The sequence below is a fragment of the Lactuca virosa genome, chromosome 5 (genome assembly GCF_052849685.1).
Source record: "Lactuca virosa cultivar CGN04683 chromosome 5, Lactuca_virosa_CGN04683_v6, whole genome shotgun sequence".
NCBI classification, from domain to species: domain Eukaryota; kingdom Viridiplantae; phylum Streptophyta; class Magnoliopsida; order Asterales; family Asteraceae; genus Lactuca; species Lactuca virosa.
The window spans coordinates 55,705,884-55,717,150 of NC_136430.1; positions in this window are offsets into that span (position 1 = coordinate 55,705,884).

Consider the following 11,267-nt stretch of genomic DNA (forward strand, 5'->3'; position numbering starts at 1 on the left):
GAGTTTTTAGTTGTCTACTACTAAGCTGAAACTTAGAAAAATCATAACTTCCTCATACGAAGTCAGATTTGGGCGTTCTTTTTATACATACTCTCGGTTTAACGAACACTACGACTTTCATGTAGATCACCAAGGCTAAAAAGTAGTTTATCAAAAACTCACTTTTTACGTCATTCGGCACCGTGCTGGTTTTGTCGCGAAACTTCGAGAGGTCATAACTTCTTCGTTATAACTCGGATTTCGGTATTCTTTATATATCCTTAATCCTTGTCACCACCACTACAACTTTCTTAATAAATATCGGCTTTATCTAATATTTATTTTCGACGCTCATTTTTTTTATTCTTAATTAATTAAATCCTAGTAATTAAGCATAAAACACATAATTCACATAATATTCACATAATTCCTTTTCATTTCTTCCAAAATGAGTTACAAAGGTTAACCTAGACTATTATGTCAATATTAATGCCTAGCCTAGAAACACGGGCGTTACACAATGGTTGTTTGTTACTTTGATTACTATGATGCATGTGTTGTGATACTACATATGACTTCGTCCACCTCCGAACGTTTTCGCCGTTCCGGTTTGGGGGTGTGTCAGTTAGCGTGTGAGCTCCCATTAATGCCACCATCTCAGACCGAAAAGCGCTCAAACTCTCATGCAAAATCTCCAGAATGCCCTCCTTGACCATACCAATGATCACAAGAGTCTGCTCAAGTACGCTGCGGGTGATCTCAGACGAAATGAACTCCCGCGTCTGATCATCCAACTGTCCGGCCCCAGAACCTGAACCCGAACCCTCACCAGCACCAGAACCACTAATCGGTCTGCCTCGAAGAGTCACCATACTGAAACTAGATCATACAAACCATCAGATTACACATAAATAATATCAAGGAGTCTCACACTCTACAAGTTTCCTGGTATCATTACAGCTTTCCTTGGCTCGAGTATGGATCCTCTGCTTCCAGTAGTACGGGTCCATACTACCTTCCATATCTATTCGTACTTTTCTCAAGGGTCGCTTTGAATCCTCCAAGTTACTCCATATCTACTTATACAATACTCAACAAGACAAGGCTCCCAACATTAAATCTCTTCCTATGTTTTCCTAGGGCAATCACCACGCCACTCTCTGCCATCAACTGTAGAAGGAACTCCTACTAGTACCTACTAACTAGCTCACGGATACAATTACATAACACCGACACCAGATTATTCCTCGAATGAAAGGCCTCACACTACAACGGTTGGACTTAAACAGGAGTTGTGCAATAGAGTTAAAACCTAACCTTCTAAAATTATTTAGTCTTAACAATATCTAACTTAGTATATTCGCTTACTAGTTAGCTGAAGCTAATGGTAACTCCTAAAAAGCACAAAGGAAACAACATTCGAGCATTGAGTAATCGGAACAAGCATAACCAAAACATGCCATCCTATCACTGATTGATCAGTACTAGCATGCAAGTCTACAAGCTCATACAGTAGGCATATAAAGGCATCTCTCCTAGCATTCTATCATGCAAAACATGAGCATATCCTTAGCCCTAACTAGCATGCGATTCACAAATTCACAAATCAAAGCATATCATAAAACATGTATGTGTATTTTGGGAAAACTTACTTAAGCTCGGCCGATTGCATGCAACACACCCTTTTTCTTTTATTAGAAAACCCTTTTTATAAAACATTTATTTTTTAAAAAAATTTCTACCAAACCGTCAGGTTGAGTTCAGACACACCCGAGAGTATGTCTGAATCCCTCAAACTAAGGCTCTAATACCAACTTATAATGTCCCAAAAATCAAGATTAAATATTTTGATTTTTAAATTAATAAAACCATCATCCAAACAACATCATAGAAACCATGGTGAATCAAAGTGTATTAATAACATCCAAGTACATCAGAGTAATATAAAAATGCAGAACGATGTGGTGTGTGCACTTCAATCGTCTTGGGCTCTTCCCATTCAAACCAAAAGTACCTGAAACATACACTGAAAACTGTAAGCACAAAGCTTAGTGAGTTCCCTAAAATACCACATACCATACATATGAAACATATAATGGGCCCGCCCATTATTGGGCCCCGCTCGGTAAATAGATCTGTCAGTCATCAGGCCCTGCCTAGCATCGTACCCATCTGGGTATACATATAAATAAATAAACATATAATCATATACGCACATGCAATAATCAAAAAGATAAATAGCATACAAGATAGTCATCGGACCCCGCCCGGTAAACATATAAACACATAACACATGCAAGAGTCATGCAGACCACTAGCATCCTAACATATCAAACCATGGGCCAGAATTGGTTCCTTCGACCCACTAAACATAATGAGGAAACTCACCTCAAGCTGCAGAATCACTCGGATAAAATCTTAGTCTGCTGGTTCGGAAAATATCCGCGCTAACATCATCAAATTATATCCAATTAATAATTGGATCTCGACCCATAATCAATAATCTATTCTACTTGTCCAATATCCATGGTAAAAGACCATTTTACCCTTTTTCTTACTTGGCCTAAAACCAAGGCCCAACCCATTTTCTCCAAAAGGCCAAAATTCCTAAATGGCATCACAAGGCCCAATAAGGCCCAACTTCCAAATTGGGCCCAAAATCTTCATGGATCCAATACCTAGAAAACCCATAGTGTATCCATGGCCCAAAGTCATAAGTCCAATGGCCCAACAAGGCCCAAACCCTAAAAGCCCGAGATATGGCTCAAACCCGAGAAAGTCAAATCAAAAGTCAACCTGTTGAGTACGCAGGGCGTAATCAGCTCGTACGCTTAGCATACTCCTTCCAGGGCCAGTTCCACGTAGCATACCAGCTAGGCCAGCATACTCCCTAGATTACCAACCCAACCTTAATTGGTTAAGCCAACATGCTAAACTCTCAGAATTGATTCTAAATGGAGACTTAATACATATAGTTGGCAACTTTACACCCATGCATGACTTAATGGGTCCCAACACTAAAAAAGAAGCTTAATAAGACTCTTAACATGTGCATGGACCAATATCTTACATAAAGTTTGCAATTTTATAGACAAGGGACCTCAAATGAGCAAAGATCTAACATTCATAGCTTCTGGAGTAGACCATAACTTCATATATGACTTAAAAGACCAAAAAAATGCATAAATAACACCATAAAATGGATCTAGCACAAAGGACCAACAAGATAAGAGATTTTTACCACAAAAGGCTTGCTAAGGTGAAGATAACTCTGGATCTACAAGCTCAATATACCAAAGAAACTTCCAAGTGTTCCTCTTCTTCTTCTTATTCACCACAATACACCAACAAACTCACTTTCAAGCTCAAATCTCACCAAATACACTTAGGGTTCGATATTAGGGTATAGGGTGATAGAGGCTGATCAATAAAATGTCCAAAAGATGTTATAAGTTATTTAAATAAGGTGCAAACCTTAAAAATTAGGGTTTGCTCCTGCACCACTTACACCATGCATACTCCTACATATGACCCACGGGCGTAGGTGAACCCGCAATCTGGAAACGAGCTAGTACGCTAAGCGTACTCAGAGTATGCCCTGCGTACTAGCTAGGGACTAAAATGTGATGATTTTTACATTAAGGGGCTAAAGTGAACATACCAAATTTTCGAGTGTTACATCGGTCTATTTCCATTTCTCATATGTCTCTCCCTGATGTTTATTACATTCCCAAACTCACTTTGAATCTTGTTTCGGTCAGCCAGTTGCGTAGGTTTGGTAATTGGGTGTCCTTTTGATTATGTATGTGTTATACAGGACCAACACACTCAGAAGGTGATTGGGATCGACCGTAGGGTGGGAGAACTTTTTGTCTTGGAGGTTCTCAAAATCTCTGCTGTTGTTGCCTCCAGCATTGATTTGTCTTCTTTTCGTTTGAGTCATTTGTCTTCTCAGTTTTATCTTTGGCATTCTTGTTTGGGAAATATATTTGTATCACGTTTGAGTTTTCTAGCTTCTAGTCGTGTTTTGGATGATTTGAACACTTGTGATATTTCTGATTGTAGTGGTTGTAAACTGGCAAAATTCTCTGCTTTACCTTTAAATAAAAGTATGTCTTGCTATATTTCTCCTTTTGATATTATTCATTATGATGTGTGGGGCCCTGCACTAGTATCTACAAAGGGTGGGTCGGCCTATTATGTATCTTTTATAGATCATTATACTCGCTATACCTAGGTTTATCTTATGAAACGCAGATTTTATTTCTTTAGCATTTACAACAATTTTGGAGCTTTTGTTAAAACTCAATATTCAACTGTGATAAAGTGCTTCAGGTGTGACTTAGGGGGGTGAATATACCTCTAATGAGTTTACTCAGTTACTTCCTTCTGATGGTACCATACACCAATCATCGTTTACTGATATTCCTCAGCAAAACAGTGTGGCAGAACAGAAACACCATCATATTGTTGAGACAACCCGCTCATTGCTCTTGTCAGTGAAGGTTCCTATTGCCTTTTCGGGATAAGCAGTCTTAACTGTTGTTTATGTGATTAATCATATTCTTACTGCATTGAATTCAAGAATGTCTCCTTTTGAGAAGTTATATGGCACTTACCAAACTACTCTTCTCTAAGAGTTTTTGGATGTACGTGTTTTGTTCTTCTTCCTCATATTGAGAGGAACAAGTTGATGGGTTTTGAGCATTCTAACACTTCCTAAGTGTACATGCAACCCTAATAACCTTGGATCTATGTTTGTCTAATAATCATGCAAAGTTGAATTCCAAGGTTATATTCCTATCTAGCATACATGGGGAACATTTTTAACTTGAATGAAAGATAGAATAACTTACCTTGTTGTTGATTATGATCCTTGAAACCTTGTGAGCCTAGCACCCCAAGTGTGATGCCTCAAATGCTTCACACAACACCAAATGCAAAGGAGTAAACTTTGAGAGAATCTTACACTTGCAAAATCGGCTCTAGCCCTCTTGTTTCTTATGTGTAGCCAATTTTGGTGGAGAATGGGCTTCTTATATAGTGTTGACACATCTAGGGTTACACCATGTAAACCCTAATGTTTCATGACTCTTCATTTCCATGACCCATGGGTTTGTAACTCCCATGGAGCATCCATGGAGCATCCTATGGGTGGAACCCAACTTGATAATCCATGGAGCCTCTTAGCCCACTATATAAGATATGGAAGATTTACATAATCTACCCATATATTTAATTAGTTATCTTTTGATCACTTAATTAATTCTAAATTAATTCTTGATCAAACTAATTAAATAATATTATTAATATATTAGTACTTATAATATATTAATAAACCATAAGTGTTATTTCTCTCATTTTAGTTTATCCAATTGCATGGTGCCATGCAACCCAAATGGACCATGCCGGGTCGGGTCAAGTACATACCAGAAATAGTTATGGACTTAGACACCTTATCCAACAGCCTCCCACTTGGATAAGTCGAATAACTATAACTGCAATACTTCAGGAACCGATCGGCAATCGTAGCTCTTTCAAGGTCTCTCGGAACTGAGAAGATGATGATACGCCATTTAAGATAAGTGATCATATAATCCTCTGTTCTAGATATCAGCCGGACAAATACATGGAACAGTGTCTTACTTTGTGTCCAGCAGTTTGTTTCCCGATTTCCGATTTGTTTGACATATAACTCAATTGAACACATCAACTTAGTTCTGACCGGGCCCGGTACATAGGTCAAAACAAAATCATCGAGGGGCCCAGATATCAGCTTCTAATCCAAGAAGGAACAGATAAACTTCGACTCATATGTTTGTTCTACTACTCATTGAATTATACACAAGAGCACGTTTTATAACATCGAGTTACCAATGCGTTTTCGTACAATCAATGCATAACCAACTCATAAGTAACAAATCATATATCTGGGTTTGAAGACTTATATGATATTACTGTCTCACGATCACTCAAGATAAATTCCATGAAGTGATTCCAGTGAGCGTGGGTTGAGTCCAATGCTCAGAACTTATGAGCACTCATGAGTGTTGTAGCCATGTCCAACAACTTAGACCTCTGCAACCAATCATGACAGTCTTGATTTATACCTACTTCTGACATATGATTGACTGTGGAGGTTCGAATAATATGATATACCAAACATAATTATTCTGGAAGTCAAAACATGCAAAAGAAATATAGTAAACGATCGACAAGAGATAGCAACACTTTACTCATAAATAAAACACCTTTTATTCATCATCTAATGTCAATTACACTTTACAAATTTCAAGGTTATCTAACTACTAAATCTAATATCATCCTTCAGCCCTATGCTCCGAGCATGCTGGAGATGCTTAACCCGAGTCAGTCCTTTCGTGAGGGGATCTGCTGGATTCTCATCCGATGATACCCTCTTTGCCACGAGGAGTCATTCTTCTGTTCGATGTCTGATGAAATGGTTTTTTCTGTCGATGTGTCTGGATCTCACGTCATCACTTGGTTCCTTGGCTAAGGCAACTGCACTTTCACTATCACAGAAAATTTCCATTGGCTCTTTAATAGCTGGTACAACTCCAAGGTCTCCAATGAAGTTCTTCAGCCATATCGCCTCCTTTGCTGCCTCGCTAGCTGCTATATACTCTGATTCGCAAGTTGAATCAGCCACTGTCTCTTGCTTGGAACTCTTCCAAGAAATTGCTCCTCCATTTAAGGTAAAGACCCAGCCTGACTGAGAGCGGAAATTATCCCTATCAGTCTGAAAGCTAGCATCATTATACCCTACAACTCTCAAGTCTTCACTCCCACCGAGGGTAAGGACCCAGTCCTTAGTCCTCCGTAGGTACTTGAGGATATTCTTTACCGCAGTCCAATGTGCCTTGCCAGGGTTCCCCTGATACCTGCTAACCATGCTCAAAGCAAAGGCTACATCAGGTCGAGTACACGTCATAGCATACATGATCGATCCTACAGCCGAAGCATAAGGTATTCGACTCATTTCTGCTATCTCAGCCTCAGTACTAGGGCTTTGTGTCTTACTCAATCTGGCATTACTCTGGATGGGTAACTCTCCTTTCTTGGAGTCCTGCATGCCGAATCTCTTCAACACCTTATCCAAGTAAGTACTCTGACTAAGTCCAGTTAGTCTTTTACTCCGGTCTCTCAAGATCCTTATCCCTAGAATATAGGCAGCTTCTCCTAGGTCCTTCATAGAGAAACACTTCCCAAGCCAGGACTTAACTTCCTGCAGAGTTGGGATGTCATTTCCTATGCGTAGTATGTCATCCACATACAATACCAAAAAGCTAACTATACTCCCACTAGCCTTGACATATACACAAGATTCATCTTCACTCCTAGAAAAGCCAAATTCCTTGACTTTCTCATCAAAGCAAAGATTCCATCTGCGAGGTGCTTGCTTTAACCCATAAATGGATTTCTCAAGCTTACACACTCTATTAGGGTACTCTGTGTTGACAAAACCCTCTGGCTGACTCATGTAAACATCCTCAGCCAACTTTCCATTAAGGAAAGCGGTTTTGACATCCATTTGCCATATTTCATAGTCATGAAATGCGGCTATGGCTAACAGAACCCTAATAGACTTAATCTTGGCCACTGGAGAAAAGGTCTCATCATAATCAACTCTCGGAGTTTGTGAGAAACCCTTTGCAACCAGTCGTGCCTTATAAGTGTGTACATTACCATCCATGTCGGTCTTCTTCTTGAAGATCTATTTGCACCCTACAGTCTTACGACCTGGTACATTCTCAACCAAGTTCCAAACTTGATTGTCATACATGGACTGTATCTCGCTGTCCATTGCCTCTTTCCACTTGGCTGACTCAGGGCCTGCCATGGCTTCCACGTAACTGTTAGGTTCATCCAGACCTATCAGTGCCTCATCACTGATAAGTGTATCACCTTCCATAGTAATATGGAATCCATAGTAATGCTCAGGTGCATTCCTAACCCTTGTGGAACGCCTCAGAGGTACAGACTTGTCAATTGGCTCAACAGAAGTTTCCTCCTCAAGTTGAGTGCTAGGGTTTGAAGTTCCTTCACCACTTGACTCTTGAATTTCTTCAAGGTCAATTGCCTCCCACTGTCTCCTTGGCTTATGAACTCTCTCTCTCGAAAGAAAGCCCTCCTAGCTACAAAGACCACATTCTCACTAGGTCTGTAGAAGAGGTAACCAAAGGATTTGTGTAGGTAACCGATGAAAATACACCTCTCACGAGGTTCGAGCTTATCATGAGTCTCGCGTCTCATGAAAGCCTCGCAACCCCAAATCTTAATGTGGTCTAGTTTGGGTACTTTACCAGTCCACATCTCATAAGGAGTTTTGGCAACTTTCTTTGTGGGAACTAGATTAAGGATATGGGCGGCAGTCTCTAAGGCATACCCCCAAAATGAGATTGGTAGCGAAGCTCGACTCATCATGGAACGAACCATATCCAACAAGGTTCGATTACGCCTCTCAGCTACACCATTCAACTGCGGTGTCCTGGGAGGTGTCAATTGTGAGACAATCCCACATTCCCTAAGATAGTCGAGGAACTCTGAACTAAGATACTCACCACCTCGATCGGATCGAAGCATCTTAATGTTCCTGCCCAATTGATTCTCGACTTCCTGTTTAAACTCTTTAAACCTCTCAAAAGTCTCTGACTTATGCTTGATTAAGTAGACATATCCATATCTACTGTAATCATCAGTAAAAGTCAAATAATAACGATTAGCATCCCTTGTGGCATGTTTGAAGGGCCCACACACATCCGTGTGTATAAGATCCAACAAACCTTCACCCCTCTCACAAGAACCTGTGAAGGGTGACTTTGTCATTTTTCCAAGTAAGCATGATTCGCAACTATCATCTGACTTTAGGTCAAATGACTCCAATACTCCATCCTTTTGGAGTTGGCCTATGCGTTTCTTGCTTATATGTCCAAGATGACAATGCCATAATGATGCTTTATCCAAGTTATTATCATTAACAGAATCAATACACAATACATTATTTACTAAGTTATCAACCACAGATACAGTTTCATACACACCATCACAAGGTAATGCTTTAAAATAAAGAACATTATTAAAGAAAGAATTAATCGAACCAACTTCATTATCAAATGAAAAGGTGAAACCTTGTTTATACAATGCATGAAAGGAAATAATATTTCTTGCCATTTCTGGCGAATAACAACATTTATTCAAATCTAAACTAAACCCACTACTTAGAGATAAAGTATAAACTCCAATCATGGTGACAGGTAAAGCTTTCCTATTCCCCATGATTAAGTTTATTCTTCCATGCTCCACATTCTCACTTCTTCTTAGTCCCTGCAAATCAGAACAAATATGAATACCACAACCGGTATCAAGGACCCAAGAGTTAGAATGGGGTGAGTTATTAGATAAGATAGTGTAAATACCTGCATGGTTGGGTTTAACTTTCCCAACCTTCACATCTTGCTGGTACTTTGGGCAGTTCCTCTTCCAATGTGACTTTTCATGGCAATAGAAGCATTCAGCCTCTTTAGGGTCAGAAGAAGGAGTGACAAAACCTTTCTTGGTTCCACTTGAAGAAGAGCCATCAAGGGTCCTAGCCTTGGTACCCTTCGAAGATCTCTTCCTCTTCTTCCCTCTACCTTTCCCGATTGCCAAAATCGGGGCGGAGTTTGGAGTAGGAGTGTTAACAACTGACTTACCCTTAAGACCTGTTTCTGCGGTCTTGAGGAGTCCCTAAAGTTTGCTGAGTGTGACCTCTTCCTTATTCATGTGATATGTCATGCAGAATTGATCATAGCACGATGGTAAGGAGTGCAAAATGATATCTATTGCAAGCTCCTCAGGGAAGTTCACATTAAGCTTCAGCAACCGATCCACATACCTTTGCATTTTCTGCATGTGGCTCGTGACGGATTCCCCGTCCTTCATCATGGTGGTTATGATAGAGCATATGATTTCATACCTCTCTTGTCGTGCACTTTGATGGTATCTTTCCATCAGATCTTGGTGCATTTCAAAAGGGTAGAAGTCCTCATAGGACTTTTGGAGTTCCGCTGTCATGGTGGCCAACATGATGCATGCCACTTTTGTAGCATCCCTTTCATGTGCCCGGAAGTCAGCGATCTCCTAGGGAGTTGCAGTGGTCTCATCAATCTCCTTAAGCTCCCTGTCAAGGACATATTCTTTGTCCTCACAGCGGGTAATCATCCTGATGTTTCTGATCCATTCATTGAAGTTGGATCCATCAAAAGTGACTTTCCCACACAAGTTCATAAGGGTAAAGGAGTCATTAGGATTAGAGCCAGAAGCAGCATTGTTTGAAGACATCTGAAAGAAGAGAACAAGATTAGTTTAGATATTAAGAGAGTCCTTAATAAAACACCCAAATGTAATATTAAGGCTATGATCCAATCACAATATATTATAACTTAGAAGAGGTATACCATAATCCAAGCTATAACATATTTGAAAGGTAGGTGAATGACGATTCACCAATTTCCACCATGAAAAACGAAATATAAATATTAGGTTTTTAATTGGTTCTTAGAAATTCCTAGATTCTTTTGAGATTCAATGAACTTTTCAAAGGCATGTTTCAATCTCGAGTGTGCCCTCCAAGTTTTGTGACTGGGATACCGAGGATCACAAAACGAGGTGTGAAGTAACCATGCAAATCACTTGGTACACTCAATGTTTATTACTCAATCGATGTGCCGGTTAACCACACGAGCTCCACCGACCTATAATAAACTTTAAGTCACACTTTACCTACCTTGTTAAGTCCAAGTTAGTGTGCCGGTTAACCACACGAGCTCCACTAACGACTTAAACAAAGTGTAAAGTGTAATTTCATGGATTAGCACCTTATTCACATTTTCCTAAAGTAACTAAGATTGGGAATTTAATAAAAGCATTTAGTTACTTTATAATATTCATCATACTTTTAATGAGAATTTATAAGTCCTTGTCCTACCCGTTCGGCTAACGACCATCCACCGATCAAGGAAGCGGTGGGTGAGAGTGGACACCCATTAAGTTGCCATTTTATAGGCAACAACCTTATACCCCGCTTATAGACCGGCTTCGTGAATGAGGCGTACTAGCGGTAAGACGACTTGACGTTATACATATATATATTAGTAACTTATAATATTATAAAGTATAAGGGTTGAATTTTAACTTTTAAAATTCTAAGGGTTGGAACTAAAGTTTTAATCAAGACTTTACATGTTCCAAAACTTGAGGGCAAGTTTTGTAAACTTCCAAAACTTTTC